Consider the following 25,023-nt stretch of genomic DNA (forward strand, 5'->3'; position numbering starts at 1 on the left):
GAGGTTAAACTAAAAGTTTGGAGAAGTGGTTTCCCCATACTTGTTCTAAAACATGGCATTCAATTCCATTTACAGGTGCCTCCGTAGCAAAAGGACAGTGAATAACATCCCAAAAGAGACTACTATCTTTTAGGTGGGCAGCTTTATCTTGGTCTTCCCACGCTTTATCCTTGATTTCCCTCTTCCTAATTTCTAGCACCTTTTCATAGCATTTCCTGGCTAATCTGACTATTTCTATGTTACGCTGGATTGTATTAGTGTTGTTTTTTAAGGGCGTTAAGTGCTGAAGTACAATCTGAATTAAACCAAGGGTGCTGTATGTGGTCTTTGGGGGGCTTGGTAGTTGTTAATAATCGAGTAGCTATCTTACTTATTGCTGTATAGCTTTCACAAATCGTCCTAGGATCATCATCAAGGAAAAGACAATGAAGCATCTCCAGGTTGGCTTCTGTTACTAGATCTTCAAACAATTCACCTAGGTCAATACGATTCCATTTTGTCTGTACCCCCAACCCGCCAATTAACAGAAAAGTTAAACGAGTGGTCTAATGCATCACTGGAGACAGAGAACAACTGGATAACAAAAGTTTAAATAATCAGCTTGTGGTCACTGTATGGGAAATGGCGCACCTCATGATTTAGTAGTTTCTGAATAAGATCTTTAGAGATTAACGTAAAATCAATTGTGCATCTCTTGCCTCTGCCTACAAATGTGGGCATGCCCGTGGTGTTCCGACTATTAAAGTTCAGTGAGAAAAACATGTTATTTATAAGAATATTTTTCTTTAATGCATCGCCATATGGCCAAGAAATGACTTACATTTTACCTTTCTCCATCGGCGAATCCACATATGCAATTGTTACTAAAAGAACATTGCTTGATATTGAAATCGCCAGCCCACAAAACTGGTATATAACATCCCTTGCAACTTGAATTGATTTCCAGTATTTCCCCCAGTTCCTCTATAATGCCCACAGGTTGCATTGAGAATTTTTTTTTTTTATCAAAATAACTTTTACTAAATCAGGCTAAAAGCAATAGAGATATCACCCGGAACTTCCGGAGCACTCATGCCAAAGGTCTCAGAACCCAAGCAAGCTATGCAAATCCAAATAACATGGCTTATCCTCTAATAATATGATGGCGAGATTCTCACATTTTACTGATATAAAGACAATCATACCCCCTTTACCCCTCCCAGTTGATGCTGGAATTGCCGGGGAACAATAGGATTTAAAGCCTTCAATATGTATGGGATCAATAGCCCAAGTGTTCTGACAGCATACAATGTCAAATGTGCATATAAGGGATAGCCAATCCTCAGTGAGCAATTTCTGTCGGATCCCAGCAATGTTCCATGATATTACTTGCAACTTCTGTCCCTTCCTCTTATTATCTATGATATTAGTTTGGTTTGACATTTGCAGTAAAAAGGGATCACACGTTTTATCTTTGGTGGTGCAGGTTAATGGAGAATCTTAGGCCACACAATTATGATCCCCCTCTACTGCAGGCTATATCAAGCAGTCAATCATTTTTGGTGAGGGTGGAAAGGGCTTTAAAGTGATTAGACAAAGATACAGATGAACCAGGGGCATGACCTGGATCCGTTCTTGCAATTAAATGGGGCATCCTATTATATTGGTGTAGGTGGATGATAAAAATACTGTATTGGGCGCGCCCTAACATATTGTGTGAAAGGTAAGAAAGATGAAGAAGAGTTCAGGCATGACAACAAATAATGCACCAACTCCGGATCTCTAAAACTCAAAACCACGCAGTCACCTCGTGCATCCTTTCTTTAGAGACCGCACCAGTTCACTCTACGGGCCAGACAAATTTTGTCCACCAGGTCAAAATGACAGCTAGTGTAGATCCTACACCAGTGCGAAGCATTTTTTGTAAGCTTTGACATTTCTCAGAAAACCCCTCAGCTAGGGGTGTGACCTCTCTGTAAAATAAATATATATGGCATACTTTCTGGCGGGAGGTGTATATTCATCAATTGATTTTCAGAGATGGTACAAGCCACTTTCCGTGAAGTTCTATATACAGGTATTGACCAATGGGTGTCCCTGATGTATTAATGTGCTTGGGTGGTGCTTGGGTTCTGGGTCCTATGGCATGAGTGTTCTGGGTGTTCCGGGTGAGATCTTTATTGCTTTTATTAGTGGCTTGGATTTTTAGAACAGGCTAATGCCTGGTCTCCCCCAGACAAAGCTGTGACTCCCTGTAATGCTGTTGCTAGGGCCTGGACTTTCTCTGCTAAGCACTTTACCTGACCCACTATTTCCTTCGGAAGAGAAGACAGCAGTTTTTCCACAGCAGCAATTACTGACAGACAGCATTCTTCTGCAGAGTTATTTAAATTATTTACATTTAGATCACTTTTATACACAGAAAGCTGCCCGTTAATTAAGGATTTGTCAAAAGGTAACCAGACACTTTCCCTTCACCCCTTTTCCTTTTTGAGGGAAGTTGTTTTTTCGGGGGAATAGAACTTGATGAATCTGCAGTGGTCCTATTCACCTCACTGTGAGGGACACACGAGTTCTTTGATTTCCATTTATTTGTAGTTTTAGAAGACTTACTAGGGGACTTTTGCTTTGAGTTTATAGGCTCCGCAATAGTGCTGCCCTTTTGCATATTTGAAAAAACTGAGGGATTATCAGTATCAGTTTAAATATCAGTTAGAGGTACTTGAGCAACAGCCCTATACTGAAGCATGACACCCACTTGGGTATGTGAGGAGACCAGACCTAGGAATGCGGGTCCTGGACCATTATCCGGTCCATGCCCCCCTTTTTTTGTATAGTAGTGAATTACATCTCCTGACTTTATCTATGGTGTGTTGCTTGTTTTCTGTCAAATTCAGTTCTCAATTCTGATCATGCCTTCTGCTTATTTTAAACCTTTTAGTTCAAAAGGGTAAAACATTTAGAAGTATAACAAAGAGTTGGCAGAATGTAGGATGTAGGAAAAGGAAAGATGAGAGGAAAAAAAAAAAAAGGGAAAAATAAAAACATGTTTTGTTTGTTCATGGAAGGGATGAACTTAGGGCCATATTTACCAACATTTTGTGTCATGGTTGCACCACTTTTGCGGTACATCTATGACTAGCAAAATGCAGGTAGATATTTACAAAGCCATGCAAGAGGCAATTTATGCAGGCTTGCCTGGCTTTGTAAAGAAAATGTAACGAAATGGAGCAGCTTTGCGTAATGAGGAGAAAAATATTTTTTCTCCTCGTTGTTGCCTCTTTCTATGTGTGCTGCATATTGCAGCACACATAGAAAGAGGATAATGCCTCAAGCAATTGTTTTTGTGCAGGAAGGCACCTCTTTCTACACAAAAGCAATTCTCCATGCAACATATGCACCATGGTGCAAGGGTGCCTGCTTTGGCGCTAGGCTGCCTAAAGTGCACCAGCGCAAGGAGATAGACGTAATGCTCCATATATTTGTAAACATTGAGCATCTCTAGAAATGCTCCATATATTTATAAACATGGAGTATTTCTGTCCTAACAGCAGCAACTTTGCCTGGGGAAGCACAAGGTTTTGGCACATCCTCAGGTTTACATGCTCTTGTAAATCTGGGGATGTGTCAAAATCTATGGGTGTTGCATGGAAACTCTCACCACAACACCCTTGGAACTCCTCTGTGGTGCATAGTAAAGCAATGCAGCGGGTTGTGTTGCCTTTCCTTACTCCATATCTATGAGCCCATTCAAAGCCATACAAAGCGGCTTTGCATGGCCTCATAAATATGGTTGAGAGGTTTGCACTGCTGCTACATCAAGTGATGCACGGCGGCACAAGCCTCTCATCAATATACCCCAAGGTGTGTTGTTGCTGGGCTGAAGATTTAGGTTTTCTCCTGCTTGAGGTTCTTCCACAGCAGCAAGCCTGGCTAAGCAGGACCCCACAGAAAAGGTATCTGGCCTAGTGGTGCCTTTTTTGGCTACAGCCTTCTGCCTTGCCACACTGAAGATTTTGAACTTTCCTAATTCACAAAGTAAAACCTCCTATTGAGTCAAAACTAGTTGCTGTATCTTTCTCGCGATCCGCTGCAGTGGGACTCAAATGGTGCCTAGGTTTCAGGCCACTGCGACAAGTTGACCACGCTTTAGGCTTTTTGGTGCTATTGTTATTGAAAGTTTAAAAATTCATACTTACTGTTCTGCTTATTGAATATTAGTCATTTTATTGTATTTTGATTTTTAAAAATGTACTCTATATTGCTAAATTAGTTTGGTATTTTCCTTGTGTTATATTTTGACTTTATTACTGTTTTGGTGTACTGTAAGTATTTTACACATTGCCTCTAAGTTAAGCCTGTCTGCTTGGTGCCATAATTAGTTAATTTAGTGACTTTAGTGGTTCACCGTGACAATGATTCTGTTTATTACTATAGGTGGGTCATCACTCCCCTTAACTAATAGCTAAGTTTCTAAAGATTTTTAGAACTAGCCATTTTAGTTAACTCCTGTTAAGGTTCATACTTATTATGGTATTTGACCGATAAAGTGTTGTATCTTAGGACCTTATTTAGAGCATGTTGGTCAGGATAGTCTGTCAAAATGTGATTGATATCCTATTCAATGTATTACGAACGCAATGGGATATCATGTGCGTATGACAGGATATCCGCCACATATGAAATGGATATGCATCTAAATAAATCCATTAATGCCCGATGTACCAATGTTTAACGTTTTGCTAACCATTCACAAAATGTAAAATAGGTTTATTTTGTTGTATCATGAGTCTGGAAACAAAGAGACATATTTAGGAGCCCCTAGCGCCACCATGGCGTCACTTTTAGTGACACTCTGGTGGAGCTATGCACTGTACCATATTTACACTGTTTGTGGCTTAATGCCACAATGTAAATACGGCTCCTTCACACTCAGACCTTTGCATAGAAGGGGCGTGTAATGGGTGTTGCTGTGGGTGTGCCACCCATTGCATTTAGACGCTGCCCCAAATTTATGATTTTTCGTAAACCTGAGGCAGCGCCAAAATCTAACGCCATCCCAGAGGTGGCGTTAGAGTGGCACAATGATGAGAAATGCTTTAATTTTTCTTCGTTTTTTGCTCTTTGCTGCAGCACACATAGAAAGCAATTCGCCATTTAAGATAGTTTTTGTGCAGGAAGGTGTTCCTTCCTGCACAAAAACAATCTCCCCCTCAATGCAGCCATCCTTGCACTACGGTGCAAGGGTGGCTGTGTTGGCGCACACCAGCATATTCTGTGCCAGCACGGGGGAAACACGAGAGTGCCATATTCTAGTAAATACGGTGTATCCCTGCATTTTGAAATTGACGGTGCGCAATGCTGCCAAATTTGATGCAGCAAAACGCACCATAATTTTCCGTTAAACCTGGCCCATAGTTTGGACAAAATTCTGTAGCAAAATGAATATTTACCAATATCTTAATTTGCAATTGCTTTTTGTATTTCTTAAATTGCCAGCTCAATTTTGGAATCACAAAGTGAATGTACTAAGCATTTCTGATTTGTGAATGGTTGCAAAAACAGCAAATTGCACGTGCAAGTTAACATCACTTTGAACCAGCTTGTAAAATAGTCACATTGTATAAAGGCTCACCCAAAATGGATTGCAAGTTTTCAAGGTAGCACTATAATTAGTGAGGAGGATGCACGCATTAGGATCCCACCAGTGGAGGAGAAGACAAAGGTTCTTAAGGTGAAGGAATAGTTTGTTTGAACAATCAGAAGAGGAGGTGTGTAGTAGGTAGCAAGGGCCATATCTACAAGATTTTGGTGTAGGATAGCGCAGCAAGCCACCTTGCTGTGCTGCCTATGCCAAAATGAAAGGGCAGAATTATACCGTATTTATGCAACATGGTGCATTCCTGTCCTTTCTCCCTCTGCTGGCATTGTTTCTGCAGCCTAGCGCCAGTATAGAAACACTTGCACCATGGTGCAAGGGTGCCTGTTTTGTCTGCAGGTTTATCTTTGTACAGGAAGGGGCACCTTCATGCACAGAAACAATCCATAGAGGCGGTTTCCTCTCTTTGTGTATCCTGCATGATGCAGCACACATGGAAAGAGATAAAAACAAAGAGAAATAAACACCTTTCTCCTCTATATGCCTGCCCCTGCATGGAAAACCCAGCACAATGCCCATGAAATGCCTCCCTGGGGCAGAGTAAGGCAACGTATAACTTGCACTTCCTTGCCTTATTCCATATCTAAGAGGCAATTCAAAGCCTAGCAAAGTGGCTTTGAGTGGCCTCATAGATATGGTTGAGTGGTTTGCACCACCTGTCCATTACTAAAAGTGATGCAACGGTGGTGTAGGCATCTCATAAATATGCCCTTGAGTTCACTAAGGAAGTGAATTTAAGTTTAATTTCTGAGTTCATCTGCAAGATCAACCTGGCTTAATGTGGTTATTTCTCCGCACATTCAGGTTTTCTGAGGCCTTCATTTCCTTGTAGAGTGCTCTTTATTTAGAATATTTCAAAACTTTCTACATGTTATGTGTGACAACTTAAATGTTCAAAATATTGTCCTCATTCCCCAGCTGAAAAGCAAACCACAAAGGTGGCTTTTATTCTATTTAAGTTTTCCACATGTAACTGGATGTGTGGATGGTATATATTTCTCATTTGTTTAACATTAGTATCTGAATATGTCTATTGCAAAACAAAATCCACGTGGTTTGTAATGCCTCTTGTCTCATAATGGATAATGTAGCATTGTTCTCAGGAGGCACCCGTGATTCTTATATTTTTAAACATTGTGCATTATATAACCGACTAGCCACAGGAGAGTTTGGAGATGGATGGTTGCTTTGTAACAATACATTTATACTTGAAGATTCAATTGTTAATATAACATTAATTAAGTTACTTTATGTAATTACATAATGTTACATTTGTTTAGGTTACAGTGCATATTTATTGTCACCTTGGAATCTTTCACCTGATTTTCAACCAAGATTGGCAGGATAGAGGAGGCCTAACAATGCAGATAAATAAACAAGATCAGTTATTGAAACACCATTTGGATTACTGACATTATTATTTTGTTATCTTCATAAATCTGGTGGTGGATTGGAGTATGCTTATGCTTTGGAAATGGCCCTTTTTGCAGGGTTAACCCATACTTTTGCTTTTTTCCTTCTATTTTTTTAGATTTGTTTTACTGGCTTTAGGACTCTGGCAACTTTACCACTGCTGACCAGTGCAAGTGCTCCCTGTCTAAATTGTATTGGTGATTGGTTTATCCATGATTGGAATATTTGATTCACTAGTAAGTCTCAGGGCCTGTTGACTTAATTATGTGTGCCCAGGGCCTGTAGGTTAAATGCTACTAGTGGGCCTTCAGCAGTGATTGTGCCACCCAGATGAGTAGCCCTGTAAAGATCTCTCAGAACATCATCTGCAGTGTCTGTGTTTGTAGTTTTAAACTGTCATTTCAACCTGGCAAGTGCACCCACTTGCCAGGTCCAAACCTTCCCTTTTACTACATGTAATTCACGTCTTAAGTAGGCCAAAGGCAGCACCTTGGGCACGGTGCTGTGTAATTAAAAGGTAGGACATGTACTGGTGTGATTTACATGTCCTGATAGTGAAATATTGCTAACATCGGTTTTCACTTTTGTAATGCCTATATCTCCCATAGGTTAACATAGGGATTGCCTTGAAATATCTTTTAGGTGTAATTTCCCATTGGGGGCAGATAGAGATGTGAAGTTTGGGGTCTCTGAACTCACAATTTAAAAATAGTTTTTTTGGTGAGGTTGGTTTTTGAATTGTAAATTTGAAAATACCACTTTTAGAAAGTGGCAATTTTCTCGCTTAACCATTCTGTGACTCAGCCTGCACATCAGTTTGACTGTTTGTGCAGTCACTGTAGACAGTCACACAAATGGAGCTGAAGTGCGCACTGCATATCCCGATGGCTTATCACCAGGCTGATGGATCTTCCTGAGCTAGAGAGGTGGGAGGAGCTGACACTTACACCTGAATGAAGCTGTGCCTGTCCTCACAGAAATCATTCTCCAGGGAAAGGCAGGGTCTTGTACACTACAAAGACTTCTTTTTGAAGTTTGCCTACTTCAAAAACAGAAATGGGTATAAGTATTGGGCCTCTGACACCACATAGTTAGAACACTTCTAAACTGAGGACATTCTCCCAGGAAGAAGAGCTGGATGCTGTAGAAGAGCTTGCCACTCTGCCTGTTGTTTTATTGTGCTGGCCTGCTGCTTGATGCCTCTGTCCTAGGAGTGAGAAGACTGGACTTTGATTTCTACATCCTGCTTTCCAAGGTTCTCCGAGGGCTTGAAATGAGGTTTCCTCCTGTTAAGAAGTCTCAGGGCCTTCAAAGAATTCATCTGCCAGACCCTGGGCTCCCTTGCTGGGAGTCCTGACTTGCCAAGTGGTGTCAAATCCAGTCCCTGCACCTGTGGGAGTGAGTTCTGGTGCAATCAGGAAGAAACTGGTACATCAAATTCCAAAATGACTTCGGAACCGGTGCCGCTCCCTGACCCAGCGCCACTGCCTGCTCGGAGCCATGGTCCCCCCTGAGAGCAATGACCCAAACCCACAATGCAGGCCCAGAGGCTACTGCTGTTTGAAGTCCTACCACAGTTGGAGTCCAGAGTGCTATGTCACAGACTTCCATGACACCCGACTTCACCACAGCACCTTTGGCCGTGTGGTGTAATCGCAATGCCACAAAGTTGACCCTTTGCATCTTGACCTGCTGGATTCATCAATCGCACCTTGTCATAAGGGACTGGTGCCTCGCCGCCAATGTTGTATCACCTTCCCTGCAACCATAAGGAACCAATGCCTCACCTCCCCTGCCTAGCAGTAAGGAACGAACGTCTCATCTCCCTGGTGGCAGTAAGGTGCTGACGCTACATCAGCTGTAGCGACATCACCTCCCCGACACCTTGCAACGTCTTTGTTTCATCATCGTTTTCTGAGGTACTCTAACCGGGGTCTGTACGACACCATAGCCAGCCCACACTCCCTCACATTGTTTCCTGACTGTTGAAAGCAATTCCGTCATGCCAGTTGGAGCTATGGTGTTTCTTAGCACAATACTACATTTAGGCCCTCATTACAACCCTGGCGGTCGGTGATAAAGTGGCGGTAATACCACCAACAGCCCGGCGGTAATTACTGCCAAAGTATGACCATGGCGGAAAGATCTCTGAAAGACAGCCAATGTACCACACCGACCGCCAGGGTGGAAACAACAGCCACCATGGCGATAGCCGCCCACAGCCAGGCGGAAGTCAATGTTCTGCCCACCATATTAAGACTCTGCAAACCGCCACCTTTTCCAGGGCGGTACTAATGAGATCAAAAGCCTGGTGGAAACAGAGCTCAGAAGTGAAAGGTCTCACCATTGGAGACACAGGGAACAACTATGCTGCCATGGAACCAGAACTGCATGTATTTCGATGATATTCTACGTTCTGCTCTACCACGAACACCAATGCCGGCGAAGACGATGACGGTGAGTACAGATGCCTAGCACACAATGGAGGGAGGAAGGAAAACGACAGTGACACACATACATGCACCACACACATCCCCCATTCACACAACCAGATGCACAAAAAAGCAAGTTAATTCCCCTAAATCGGCTGAATAATGCAAGGACAAAACTAATTTACTAAAGTGAGTGTAATAATATCAACACAGTACAAAAATAACTTAGCCAATGTTACAGATAACTACAAATGTACAGAAAAAGGGACACTGCCCAGTCCTCAGTTCACGTGGGCCACATGGCCACAGGGCAAAGTTCAAGGCCTCACTTGTCACCTGCATCAATACGGAGAGAACACTGCAAGGGCATCAGCTGGAAAATAGGCAGGCACTTCAGGGTGAGGGGGGCACTTCAGCCGGAGGCGAAAACAAGACCACTAGTTCTTTAGGGGGCCCTGCCCTGTGCTTTGTCCTGGGGAGTGATGGGCCACAGTCTTTTGAGTGGGTGTCTCGCCCACTGGTTATTGAGGGGGCAACATGCCCTGTGCTTCGTCCTGGGGAGTGCAAGGCCACAGTCTCTCGAGTGGGTGTTTTGCCCACTGGTTCTGGTGGGGGCAACATGCCCTGTGCTTTGTCCTGGGGAGTGATGGGCCACAGTCTTTTGAGTGGGTGTCTTGCCCAATGGTTTTGGAGGTGGCAGCCCATAGAGGCAGGATCATATTGCGTCTGCCGGCCGTGACAGCTGCACTGTGGTGGTGGTGGTGTTGGGAGGCTCCTGCACATCCCTGCACCCTTGGATGGGTGCACTGTGGTGGTGCTGGTGGTGGTGGGAGGCTCCTGCACATACCCTGCACCCTTGGATGGATGCACAACCATGCTTGGTGCTGGGGGCTCCGTGACAGCTGCTGGTGCAGGCTCCTGGTCCTTCCTGCCTGGTGGTGCAAGCTCCTTGCCATTTCAGGCGACAGGTGCAGGCTCCTTGCCCTTTCAGGTGACAGTTGCAGGCTCCTTGCCCGTCTTGCCTGATGGTGCAGACTCCTTGCACTTCTTGCCTGCTGGAGTGGAGGATGAAGGAGTGGTTGTTGGAGATGTCTGTCTGCTGGATTTGGGTGCAGGTACATGTGTTGTATGCTGTTGTGAGGTGGATGGCTGTTGGGTGTATGAGTGCTTGCGTTTGTGTACTTCGGGAAGGGGGGACGGACACAGTGGGAGAGGACACAGGGGACGTGTGCATGGATGTTGTGGAGGTGTCTTCCGGTGAGGTGTGTGTTCTGCTTGGTGTGGTGATGATGCTGGTAGTGGATGATGATGTAGTGCATGCAGGTGTGAGTGTGGACATGACTGAAATGGAGGTGGTGGAGGGGGAGGAGGGCAAGGAGAGAGAGACCGTGGAGGCAGTCGATGTTGTAGTGTCTTCAACTGTATAATTTTTGCGTGAGTGCTTGTGGGATGAAGTGTGATGCTTGTGTTTGCCTGTGACATTCTTGGTTGTTGTCCTGTGAGCATTCTCGTCTGGCTGTGTGCTTGGGATGGGTTGGGGAAGAGGAGAATGGAACTGGGAAGAGGAAGTTGGAGGGGGGACGGTAGAAACAGGGACAATGGCTGCCATCAGAGAGGAGGCCAGAGCCTGAATCGATCTATGTTGGGCCACCAATCCAGAGTGAATACCCTCTAGGAATGCATTAGATTATTACATCTGGGCTGCCAGCCCCTGGAATGCATTCACAATTGTTGACTGCCCTACAGAGATCGATCTCAGGAGGTCAATGGCATTCCTCATGCAGGGCAACAGGGCTAACTGGGCAGGGCCTGAGGTGCCTGGGGCGAAGGAGATGCCCACACTCCAGGGTGAGCGGGCACAGGCAACTCGATGAGGGGCTACTGGGAGGGCAGTGCTGGTACAGGGGGTGGCGGCTGTACCTGTAGTTCGGGTGATTACAGAAGTGTCCGCCACCACCAGGGAGCTTCCATCAGAAGAGGTATCTGTGTCTGAATTGTCCCCTCCTGTCTCAGCCGTGGTGCTCCCCTCACCCTCCGTGACGGGCCATCAGGGGGGTCAGGGTTCAACTGGCACCCCTTCCCGTTGGGAGGCTATCCGCAGCTGGGCTCCTGCCATCTTCTGTGGCCAGCGTCTCAGGTCCTACCACCGTTTGCAACAGTGGGTGCTCTGCCTGACATAGACCCCCAGGGTCTGCACCTCCTTGACAATGGCATGCCATATACCCTTCTTTTGATGGGCGCTGACCTGCAGAGGCAATATACACAGGAAAACACCATTAGACCAACAGTCCAGCCTGTTACACATATGGCCCACCATACCCATTTCTATCACCATTACACACACATAGCCCAGCACACAGCATGTACACCGCAAAGAAGACATCCACCCCCCTTATGAGGCCTACACACACACAACTCCATGCATTCATGCCACATGCATCATCACAGTGTACTCACCTGTTGGTCCGGAGGCCCATACAGCAGTCCGTACTGGGGTAGGACCCCATCCACCAGTCTCTCTAACTGCTCGGAAGTGAAGGCTGGGGCACTTTTCCCAGTCACGCAGGCCATGGTAGGTTCCAGTCATAGGTCACAGCTGCACATGCAGTGTAGGTCCTCTCCTATGGAAGGTCAGGTAGCAAGTGAGGAATATGATAGAAAATTGCAGTCACGTCCGCGGCGGTGCATACCATCACGCTGGCATAGATCACCATTGGTCACTGTACCCCATAGGGTACAATATTAACCAATGAGGAGTTGCACAGCGGTTCCCGACCGCCTCCAGCCACAGCATACAACATCAGCGGAATTACCTCACTTCCACCTGTCCCTCCACACAGGACAGGCAGATGCCATTTCAGTGGGGCGGGGCAGCCCTATGTATACATGCTGCATCACAGGAGAAATAGGCACATACTGGACAAATCACACTGACCCATTACTAGTTTACAGTTTGAAAACTACTGTTGTGGCTCCAATGTTAAGTTTGTGACAGCCTTCTCACTCTTGTGTGCCTTAGATACCTACCGCTGTGGATGAATAGGAGATGGAGACATACCCCTGTGAACAGACCCCTGGTGGACTTGGCAACACTGAAGGACAGGCACATTATCCTCACCTATAGACTTGACAGAGCCACAATCACAGACCTGTGTGCCCAATTGGAGCCTGACCTGATATCTGATATCCGTCACCCCACTGGGATCCCCCCTCTTGTGCAAGTGCTATTTGTACTCCATTTCCTGGCAACTGGTTCTTTCCAAGTGACAGTGGGCTTGGCAGCAGGAGTGTCACAGCCAATGTTTTCAATAGTGCTGACCAGAGTGTTGTCTGCCCTGATAAAACACATGTGCAGCTAAAAAAATTCCCCCAGGTTGAGGATTTGGCCACTGTGAAGGCCGAGTTTTATGCAATGGGACATATTCCCAACATAACTGGGGCGAATGATGGTACACATATTGCATTTGTCCCCCTTGGCAGAATGAACAGGTGTTCAGGAATCGTAAGAGTTACCACTCCATGAATGTTCAGATGGTGTGCTTGGTGGACCAGTACATCTTCCACGTCAATGCTAAGTATCCTGGCTCAGTGCTTGATGCCTTTGTCCTGAGGAATAGCAGCATTCCAAATGTGATGGGCCAACTACAGAGGCACAGGGTGTGGCTAATTGGTGAGCCTTGGTGTTGGTGTATGGTGTTGGTGTATGGGTACGGTGTGGGCCATATAGGATAGTGTGTGGCTAAATGTTGTCCCTCAGTATTTGCAGGTGACTCTGATTACCCAAACCTATCATGGTTGCTGATCCCTGTGAGGAACGCCAGGACAAAGTCAGAAGAACGTTATAATGATGCACATGGGGGAACCAGAAGGATCATTGAAAGGACCTTTGGCCTCCTGAAGGCCAGGTTCCGCTGCCTCCATCTAACAGGTGGATCCCTGTGCTACTCACCCAAGAAGGTCTGCCAGATAATGGTGGCTGCATGTTGCACAACCTGGCCCTCAGACGCCATGTACCTTTTCTGCAGGAGGAGGAGACTGGAGATGCTCCTGTGGCAGCAGTGGACCCTGTGGACAGTAAAGATGAGGAGGCGGAGGATGAAGATGAGGACAACAGAACATCAGTTATATGACAATACTTCCAATGACACACAGGTAGGATAGTGTAACTTTATATTTCAATGACTTTGGTTGTAATCTGTGTGGCAATGGCATGCTGATATTTCCCATTTCTATGCCCACTTACTGTTCCCTCTGGCAATTCATTTTTCAGATGTTGGTGACTTGACATATACTCCTGGTGTGATCACTACAGACAGTTACAGGACATTAATTTGTGCTCATTCGATGTACAGTTAATTTGCAATGTTTGTACCTGTTTCAAAGAATAATTTTTTGATATACATGACATATTCCAAATGAATTGCTTTCAAAGGGTGTTTATTGAAGTGCTAACATATAGGGGGAAAGTGCAATGGGATGAGGTGATGATGGAGGAAACTCCAGGGTATTGTTTCAGTCTGTTTGTAGCACAGGTGCATTGGCCACGGGGACATAGGAAGGGGAGCAATAGCAACTCAAGGTGGACAGGGTGACTGAGTGGGACACAAAGGTAACAATTAGAAAAGTCTCATTTCCTGGCAGGGGTCTTGGCAAGTGTCTCTGGCTTCTGTCTGGATTGCAGGGAACGTTTGCCGGTGGTTCACCTTCTGCAGGGGGAGGGGTGCTGGTGGCCTATGAGTCCTGTGGTGGGGCCTCCTGTCCACTAGCAGCAGCAGAAGTGGAAGGCTATTTAGATGTCTGGCTAGTGGCAGGGGCCCGCTGCTGTGAGACTGCCTCCCTCATAATGTCTGCCATTTCTGCCAGCACCCCTGCTATGGAGATCATGGTGTAGTGTAGCCATTTTTAATATATAGCTTTATGCGCGTTAGTGCACTTTGCCCTAGATATATTTTATTCAGCTTCGCACTGTTATTTTACAATAACCAGTTTTACGGTCTTGTTTTAATTTCTTCTTCCGCACTGTTTAGCTTAGTTCAGCACTGTGTTTTCAAATAATGCATTCTTGATCGCCCTGTGCTTCAGTCAAGGCTACAGTCTGGTACATTGCCGATAAACGTGGTAGAAGTATTCGTAGAAAATACACATTCCTACGTAGGGACATTTTCTTAGAACATCTGCGTGTTAGTTATAAAAACACTTCCTAGTCCTAGTATATGTTAGGAGGGAGATTTCAGCCAGGAACCTACAACTAGATGCTGAATGTCCTGTTGCAGATGCTGATACAGATTACAGGCCTTTGCTCAGGTATGAGGGTTGATGTCCTCCCGGGGGAACCTGAAAGACAGGCTTAGAGCTTCATATGCTGTGCTCAAAATATAACTTAGAGAGAAAATAATCTAGCTGCACTATGATAGCCTTATTCTTGTGCTTCACTCTCATCGTTACTATTTTAATCTTACTGTGTTGTGTAGTTCTGGTTATTGCAGCTCACGCTTTGCTATCTAAAATGCAATCGTTTTATTAAACCAATCTTCAAAACTGAAACTGCCTTTGTCATTTATATATGAGACCGTACTGTGTATGAGAGAACCGGTTGTGACCTGAGTGACCACGACTTCCCTGGGAAGTGCTAAGATGTCATGCTCTCGGCTGCCCAATTGTCTCTTCCAGTTGGGAGAGATGAAGCACTGCTAGTTAGCTGGAGCAAAACCCGGATTTAGAGTGACAAGTGTCATCCACTGTGGGTCAGACTCAGTCCCCCACACTGTGAACGATCTTGCCGCTCAAAATCCAGTAGTCTCATTAGGATAATGAGAGCCTACGCGACAATGGTGTTGTTGGTCAAGTCCTCCCTGATCCCCTGGTACTGTCCCTCCTGCAGCCGCCTGTTCTCCTACACGTTGTCCAGGATCTGGAACTCGTATTGACCAGTGTCCACCACATGTATTTAAAATGTCTTCCCTGATCACTTACTATGTCCTGGGAATGTTGGTAGCCTCCCAGGATCTCAGAGAGTGCCTCCTGGAGAGTCGGTTCCCTGGACCTGTCCTGCCCTGGCGCACAGCAGTCCTCTGAGTTTCCCTCTTGTCCTGTGCCTCTGTCCCCTGAACCGTGTGCCCACTGCCACTGACCCCGGGTCCCTGATTGTCTTGGGGGCGATGTGTGGCCTGGGGTCCCTGTAAAGGTGGACACACTGCTGATTGATGTGTCCTTGGGACAGAGGTATGGGTACGCTGGGTGGGTGCTGTGGTGTTGGATCCTGATGGGGGAGACTCTGTGGTGGTGTGTAACAGGGCTTTGGTAACCGGCTGTCCAGTGGTCCCTGATGGGCCAGGTAGGTCTGCCAGATCCTGAAGACCAGAGTTACTGTCATCACTGTGGGCCTCTTCTGTTGGGAGACTGGAAAATGCTGGCCCCTCCTCGCCACTGACATTTGCTGTAAATGATGTGTTATGGTTTATGTGTCTGACATATTAGACATCCATGGCTTCCCCTCTATGGTTAGATTTGCCCTGCCAGCTTTCACTTGTGTATGTTACTGTCTGGTGGGATTGTTAGTTCTCTATGGTGTGCATGCTTTAGTGATGAGTGCCCATGCAGGGCTGTGAGGGGTGTCCATGCATTGGTACAGCATGCAGGGCTTGGCATTGGTATGAGTGAGATGTGAGGGTGGAGAGTGTGTCGGATGTAGTGGAGTGACGGAAGTGAGGGTGAGGGTATGTGATGGCATGCAGGTATGGGCGATGATAATTGATGGAATTTAAGTTACTAGAGTCTAGTCCTCTGATGAATCCGGCCAGGCCCTCAGGATACAGTATTGCCAAGACTTGCTCCTCCCATGCTGTGAGTTTTTGTGGAAGAGGTGGAGGTCCACCTCCGATCCTCTGGATAGCGAGCCGGTGTCTTGCTGCTATGGAACGTACCTTCCCCCGTAGGTTGTTCCACCTCTTCCTGATGTCATCCCTAGTTCTGGGGTGCTGTCCCACAGCGTTGGCCCTGTCCAAGATTCTCCGCCATAGCTCTGTCTTCCTAGCTATAGATATCTGCTGCACCTATGCTCCGAATAGCTGTGGCTCCACACTGACAATTTCCTCCACCATGATCCTCAGCTCCTCCTCTGTGAAATGGGGGTGTCTTTGTGGTGCCATGGGTGTTATGTGAGGTGTGTTGGTGAGGGTGTGTTGGGTTATATGTTGAGGTGTGTGATGTGGAGTGCGTGAATGGTGTATAGGTGTGAGTAGTGTGTGGCTCTAGTTGTGTCAGTGGTCTTGGTGTCTCTCTCTGGTGGCAATGCTTTGTATTCATAAAGGGTTGTGGGTAATGTAGGTGTGTGTTTTATAGTGGTTTGGGTGTGTGTGTGTGTGTGTGTGGTATGTGCATGGGTGTCAGGTGTGTGTTGTTTGAATTGTCCAATGTGGTCTTGTTTTGCCTGTGGGTGTCCATTGTGAGCGCGGCGGTATGTACCGTCAATGGTTTACTGTTGTTGAATGTCTGTCGTGGTGATTTGTGGGTCATATTGTGGTGGGCGTAGTTCTGTTTGCGTAACGGTGTGGGTTTTGATACTGCCAGTTTATCACTGACCTTTGGTCTGGCGGATTTGTGTGTGTGGCTGAATTCTGTCAGATTGGTGTGTGTGTGTGTGTCATAGTATGGTGAACGGATATCCACCGCCGCCGCAGTAAGTTGGTGGCCGCCAGCGTGGTGGTAAGTGGGATTTACCGCCAATGTCATAATGAGGGCCTTAATCTTTAATCCTTATTTGTGTATGTTGGATTTTTGTCATTTTGGTCTTGTTTTACTGAGATAGATATTGCCTATTTTTCTAAACAGCTGTGGAGTCCTTTTGTAGTGTTTTCACTGTGTTACTGTGTGTTTGTGTGCATGTGTGTGTGTGTGTACAAATGCTTTAAACATTGCCTCTGGGATTCGTCAGATTGCTCATGCCAAGCTACCTAGGGGGTGAGCAGGGGTTTCCTTAGCTGTGTGACTCTCTTACCTTAATCAGAGTAAGGGTCCCTACTTGGACAGGGTGTAAACCACTGCCAACTAGAGATCCCATTTCTAACACTATGCAACATTCTGTAAAAGTATTTCTACATGTGCAATGTTAGACTACATTGCAGTAAGGAGAGGCATGCCTTAAGAAATAATCTATGGTGACAATGAGGATCAAATGTGATTAGACCTCCATCCCTCCAGACAAGATGGTACCACAGCAGCTGATGGTCGGCAATGCAGAATTGATGTGACCAACAATCATTATTTAAGAAAAACACAATACAATATTTGTTCCTGCAGTAATGTTTATTATTTCACTCATACCTTTGTAGGAAAGTACCCTTTTTGACATGGTCACCCCCACTTTTTGCCTGGTATTCAATGCAAGTTTGACAGAAAGTGCACTGGGTTTCTGCTATTCAAGTCCCCAGTACTAGATCTCTTTCTCTAAACTGTACAATTGTTCACCAGTTGGCAATACATTTGGCACCCCTGTATGTTCCCAGGTTTCTACGTCATCCTAGCAAAGTGGGTCCCTAAGGTGTGCAGCATGTATTGTGCCACCCTAAGAGACCCCTTACCTAGTTCATGCAGATTGCCATTGCAGCCTGCGTGTCTTGGTGCAGACAACAGTGAAAACATGACATAGCACCCAGGCTGTGTGCCATGCCCACTGACACTGCATGCAATAAATGTAAGTCACCCCTACAGCAGGCGTTCCAGCCATAAAGCAGAGTGCATTATATTACATGTGTGGACATATCTGCAAAAGTAGATATGCCCCTGCTATGTCTTTGTCGATTCTTAGACATAGTAAGTGATCAGGGAAGACATTTTAAATACATGTGGTGGACACTGGTCAATACGAGTTCCCCAGCTACATAATGGCTTCCTTGAAACCTGGGATGTTTGGCATGAAACATCTCATAATAATAAACCCTCACTAATGACAGTGATGGATCTATTAATACATGCAACCAGAGGACACATTAGAGGTGCCCCCTGAAAAACCTACCAACTACCATTGTGCTGGCTGAATGGTCTTAATCAGCCTGCCACCACAGACACATTGCTGAACCCCAAAGGTGAGAGCCTATGATCTCAGGCAATCAGGAACAAAGCCTGCTTTGGCAGGGGTGTTAACACATCCCTCCTAAGAGGATGACCTGCACATCTGCATTCCAAGGGAGAGGGCTACAAAAAGCCTGCCGCCTTTGGTATGCAAATCTGGCTTCCCTCAGACGTGAGGGGATGCCAACCCCACTGACCCAGAGACCATTTAGCACCTGGACAGGTTGGAAAATTAGTAGTCAGAGAAGTGTGTCTAGCTTCAGGCCAGTTCCACCTCTAAGGTGAGCTACCTGATGTCGACACAAAATCTAAAAGGCTGCCCTATTGGAGATAGCCAAATTAGGAACTCTTGGACAGGGTTTTTGCCCACTTCCCACAGGAAGTGGACATATAGGGGCTGTAGTGTCCGAGTGGTAAGTAGCCCATTGGCTACTACGCTACAGTCCCCTAACTCCCCTAAATCCAGTATTTAGGGGAGCCCCTGGCACCAGAAACTCAGTCCCTGCTGACCAGAAAGAAGGATACAGACCCTGAAGTGTTGCAAAAGAGAGAACCTAAGAAAAGCACCTGACTTGGCCCTAGCCTTACCGGCCGGCCTGCTGTCCAGGACAATTACGCTAAAGACGACCTGTGCTGCAACTGCCTGTGCCTCTAAAAGCATGAGAGGACTGTCAGCCTTTAACCAAGACCCAGGAACTCCTGTGGAGTAGTAGAGCTTCTTTCCTGCATCATGCAGGCACCTCAGAAGAATTGTGAGGACTCCAAACCATCAAAACCTGATGCCAGAAAGCACCACTGACCAATGTCCCCTTGCCTAAGTTGAAGTGGGCCAATGGTGCCAGTGTGGTCCCCAGACCCTCCTGAGTCAAAACCCTTGTGGTTTGCCAATTGTGGACTTCATGATGCTGCCTGAACCTCTTTGTTTAGGCCCCCCCTCTACCATAAGTGACCCAGGGACAAAAACCCAACACCTCAGGACACCTCTGCACCTGGCCACTGCAGACCAAAAAGAAGAGGACCAAAGGTCCCCACATCCCGAGCATTGCAAGACTTGAACACCCTGATTGGTTTAGTGGGACTGGCAGATCCCCATTAATTTCAGCAGGGCATCTGATGCTGAACTACACCGCCACAGTGCCGCCTGAGGTGACCAGTTGGTGTGGCTTAAGACTTTGCCCTATACTGACCATAAGGTCCTCATTTATAAGAGGCTTGCATCGCTGAAGTGTCACTTTTTATGATGCTCTGGTGGCGCAGGCCTCACAATTATATCTATGAGGTGATGAAAAGCCACCCTGTGTAGCTTTGCATGGCCTCACAGATACTGAGTAAGGCAAGGCAGCGTCTTACTCTACATCAACGAGGCGTTCCATGAGTGTCACAGTGGGTTTTCCCATGCAACACCCATGGGGTTTGACACATTCCCAGATTTACAAAAATCTGTAGACCTGGGAATTTGTCAAAACTGTGTGCCTCCTCAGGAAGGCGTAATGAGAAGAAATAACTTTATTTCTCCTTGTTTTTTCTTTTTCTATGTGCATTCTGCAGCATACATAGAAAGAGGAAAATGCCTCTTTGGATTGAATTTGTACAGGAAGGTGTCCCTCAAAGCTTTAGTGGGTGTCCCGGTGGCTGGCGGAACTTCAGCTTTCAGATACGGCGACCACCACCAAGCCCTGGACACTTCCACAACTAATGCTCCTTTTCCACCCACTCACACACTCAATGCCATCTGAGGGGCTCTTGCTTAATGTAGCCTATTGCTGTTACAGCAGATGCTTACAGCTTACGCAGGGGACCATCCCTTTTGCTCTGGCATTGGCGCTGCTGGGTACACCTCCTGACCCCGGAGTCACATCTGCCGTCGAACTCAGACCTTGGCATGCTGCAGACTTATACACGTTGGGCGATCTCTATAGCGATAACAAACTGACTCCATTTCATGCAATGGTGGCTGAGACGGGCCTCCTGGCGGGGCAGTTCCTGTTATATAATTTGTTGCTGAGGACATTATCGAACAGGTGGAGGGACCTGACAACCGCACCTCCAACTCATTTACTAGTACAATATATGCAGGTCATGGGACAGGGTAGACACCGGATTAGATGGTTCACAGACGCGCTTTGAACTCATACACAGCACAATCACAGTACGCTGCACGCTGCATGGTAGGGGGATTCTGGCATTCTCTTTACAGACGCGTAGTGGAGATTAGTCCTGTCCAGCCATACAACTATCCCCCGCAAAGCCAGATTTTGTCTCATCCAATTTTATGTTATCCATAGAGCATACCTGACCCCGGCCCGTATTAATAGATATTTTAACCATACTGATGCGGCCTGCCCTTATTGTAAGCAAATGAATGTTGATGTTCTCCACATGTTGTGGTCCTGCCCCTCATTACATATCTATTGGAGCACTCTCATGGCATGTCTGTCGGCATGCACGTCGCGTTCGCTGCCACACAAATGGGAAACCTGCATGCTAGGCCTATTTTCTAGAAGCGCAAACTGCAGGGCCACCACCAGATTCCTAGACCATGGGATTTTAACAGCCAAATGGTTGATAACCCGGAGATGGAAAGCTGCTGAGTCACCATCTGCGTTGGCCTGGAAACACTCCTTTCTGACATGGGCGGAGGCTGAAGGAGTGGCACTGAGGCACGAGGATACACTAGGCCTACGTAAATATCCACTATCTGATAGCTGGGGGGCGATGTTGGCATCTTTGCGCGATCCGGAGGCAGATATTGACTCCACTACAACAACTCAACCACTCAGAGCAGCACCGCAGTAATAGAATTTGTAGTATGTTGAGAATGTCATTGGTAATCTTTTCACTTACTACACTTCTATACAAAGATCCGGGACAATTTATTGATGGCAATTTATATTTAGACACAAGCTAATTATTGCATGTATAGTCATTTATGTAATTATGTCGGGGTATTGAGACAATTGTTTTGGGCTCCATGTTCAATTGTATTACCTTGTTATTGTATTTCATTGTTTTGCTTATCATTGCCTTAGAATTCACATTTATACACAAATCCATAGTCACGCTAACTGCCATTTAGCAGAGAAATAGAGTTACTAGATATTCCAATGTATACTCTTGAACCCAAGTAGTCAAATAATCAATGCATCAGTTACCACTACTATGGCCTCCACAGGTACTACTGGTTAGAATATGGAGTTTGCACACTTTAGTAGCCAACATAACTGTTCTTCATTCCAGACACTGTTTATTATACTATTCATTGAGATTCTTATGAGACCCATGAGGCATGTGACTAATGCGTTGTCGTGATATGAGGGACAACATGAATGCAATGCAATGTTCTGTTAATGTAGACAAATATAACAATAAAAAGATTCATGCAAAAAGGGAGGCGTTCCCCCGCAGGGAGGCCCAAAAAAATGACGCAGTGAAATCTACAAGATTTCACTGCACCATTCTAGCATTAGGGCAGGCGCTCGTCCAGCAAATCACCATAACTCCACCAAAAATGTTGGCGCAGTTGTGCCAATGAGCATTGTGGTGCACTGTATTGTAAACACAGCACTACAATGGTGTCATTGGAGGGCACAGGGCTGAGCAAGGAAACTGGTGCAGTGGAGCCCATGCACCAGAGGCACAGGGCTGAGTAAGGAAACTGGTGCAGAGAGACCATGTACCAGTTTCTTGTAAATGTCCCCCAGAGTATCTTCACATCTATGTTGAACATTGACAGTGTACAATATGCTGATGGTCTCTATCTGTATAAATCCTCTATATAAATGGCATCCCATGGATTCAGGCAAAAAGAATGTATGGTGGACAGAATCCTGAGCAATGTTCAACATTCACTCCCAGTAACAGATCTGGGCTTAAATCCACTGTTTTTTTCTCACCATGCTATTCCAGTTTGGACCCAGCCGTAAGAAAATCATTCTTGGCCCTACTCACCATGGGATAATTCCAGCCTAAACTGGGAGGCCAAATCCTCTCTGGACCTGCAACAAGCATCCTGGGACTGGTTTTGGGGTATCACATCTCAGCAGACAGGTTAGCTTGAATCCAGTGGCATAGCGAGCACAGGACCAATGCCTGGGCATACCCTTCCCACTTAGGGCAACAAAGTTAAAAAGAACAAATGATAGACGGAATGCTGAACAATATCAAGCATTCACCCACAGTCACAGAACTGGACTTAAAAACATTGGGCCTCAATTAAGAGGTTTTGGTGCAGAGTATTGCTACAAGCATTCTTGTGGTGCAGGCCTGCGTCAAAAGAATAGGGCAGGAATGCACCATATCTATGAGATATGGCACATTCCTATGCTTTTCCCCTGCACTGGTGCACAATGGGCTGCCATTTGCCAATGCAGGCATCCATGCACCACGGTGCAAGGGTGTCTGCATTGCACAGATGATTGTTTTTGTCCATTAAGGGACCCTTCCTGCACAAAAACAATTACAAGAGGTGTTTTCCTCTTTGAATATGTGCTGCAGAATGCAGCACACATAGAAAAAGAAAAAACTAGGAGAAATAGGGTATTTCTCCTCGTTCTGTCTCCCTTATGCCTCCCCTGGGAAAACATAGGCTTTTGATGCATTCCCAGGTTTAAGAAATGTCGTAAATCTGGGAAAAGTCAAATACCATGGGAGTTATGTGGGAACACCCAGTATTGCACCCATGGCATGCCTCCCTATTGCAGGATGAGGCAACGCAGTGACTTGCACTGCGTTTCCTCAGTCCATATCTACAAGTCCATAAACTGTCATGCAGCATGGCTTTATGTGGCCTTGTAGACATGGCCCAGCAGTGGGCGCTACCAGACTACCACTAAGAGTGACATTCTGGCAGCGCACAGGGGCCTGTAGATAAATCCCATTGTTTTTTTTGTTTTTTTTGCTCACCTCTCCATTCCAGTTCTAATCCAGCCACATACAATTCATTTTTGACCCTGCTCACCATGAGAACATTGGCAGGCCAGGTCCTCCCTGGGCCTGAAGCAAATATCTGGGGCCGGTTTTGGGGATCTCACATCAGCCAGGCTAGCTTGAATCCAGTGGCATAGCAAGCAGATGACCCATGTTTGGGCATACCCTTCCCACTTAGTGCGAGAAATGCAAAAATAACAAATGTTGGACAGAATGCTGAACAATGTCAAACTTTCACCCACAGTCACAGATCTGGTCCTAAGTCCATAGTATTTTTGCTTACCATGCCATTCCAGTTGGGATCCAATCATCTGCAAATTAGTCTTGACCCTGCTCCCCCCGGGAACAGTCAGCCCAAACTGCCAGGCCTCGTCCTCTATGGACCAGAAACAAGCATCCTAGGAACAGTGTCAGAGATTCACCCCTTGTAAGCCAGGCTATTTTGAATCAGGTGGCATAGCTAGCACAGGACCTATGACTGGGCATACCCTTCCCACTTACGGGGACAAATACAAAAAGACCAGATGACAGAAAGTTGAACATTGACAAACACACATGTAGACCTAAATCAATTATTTTTTTCCTTGCCATACGATACCAGTTTGGACCCAGCCAAACACAAATCACTCTTGACCCTGCTCCCCATGGGAACAATCTAGCACAAATTGATAGGCCAGGTACTCTTTGGATATACATCAAGCATCCTGGGACCGTTTTCGAGGTATCACACAGCAGCAGCCAGGCGAAGTTGAATCCAGTGCATAGGGAGCAGGTGTCCCTCATATGGGCAACAACTGCAAAAAATAATGTGTGATGGCTGGAAAGCTGAACAATGTCAACATTCAACCCCAGTCACATATCTGGACCTATATCTGTCATTTGTTGCTTGCCACGCCATACCAATTTGGACCCAGCCAAATGTAAATCAGTCCAGACCCTGCTCTCAATGGAAACAGTCCAGCCCGATCTGCTAGGCAAGGTACTCTCTGGACCTGCAACAAGCACCCTTAGACCAGTTTCAAAATATCACTCATCAGAAGCCAAGTTAGCTTGATTCCAGTGGCATAGAGGGCACGGGACTCACATCTGGGCACACCCTTCCCACTTAGGGCACAAATGCAAAAAGAACACATGATTGATGGGATGCTGATCATTGTAAAACGTTCACCCCCAGTCACTGGACTGGGCTTAAATCCATTGTTTCTTTCCTCTCCACGCCAACCATATGAAATTCATTCTTTTTTTTTTAAACAGATTTTTAAAAAAAAGATTTTCATCAGCCTTATTTTGCCATTACAAATAAGGTCACATTCATCTCATCTTAACACTTATATAATTAACATTCTTGATTGATGGAATTAAATCAATTCAAAATCTGTCATAGTAGTCTCAATGGTTGAATCAGCCCTCAAATCCCCCTTCTGTCCCTCCCAATGAGCAGCTTTCATGGGTTCTCTACGAATTTCAGGCACTACTGGATAAATACACAAACTTCTGTACAGTTTCCCATGGCTTTCTGCAAGTTGGGGCTCCTCACGTCCATTC

This window comes from Pleurodeles waltl, chromosome 1_1 (genome assembly GCF_031143425.1).
Source record: "Pleurodeles waltl isolate 20211129_DDA chromosome 1_1, aPleWal1.hap1.20221129, whole genome shotgun sequence".
Classification (NCBI taxonomy): domain Eukaryota; kingdom Metazoa; phylum Chordata; class Amphibia; order Caudata; family Salamandridae; genus Pleurodeles; species Pleurodeles waltl.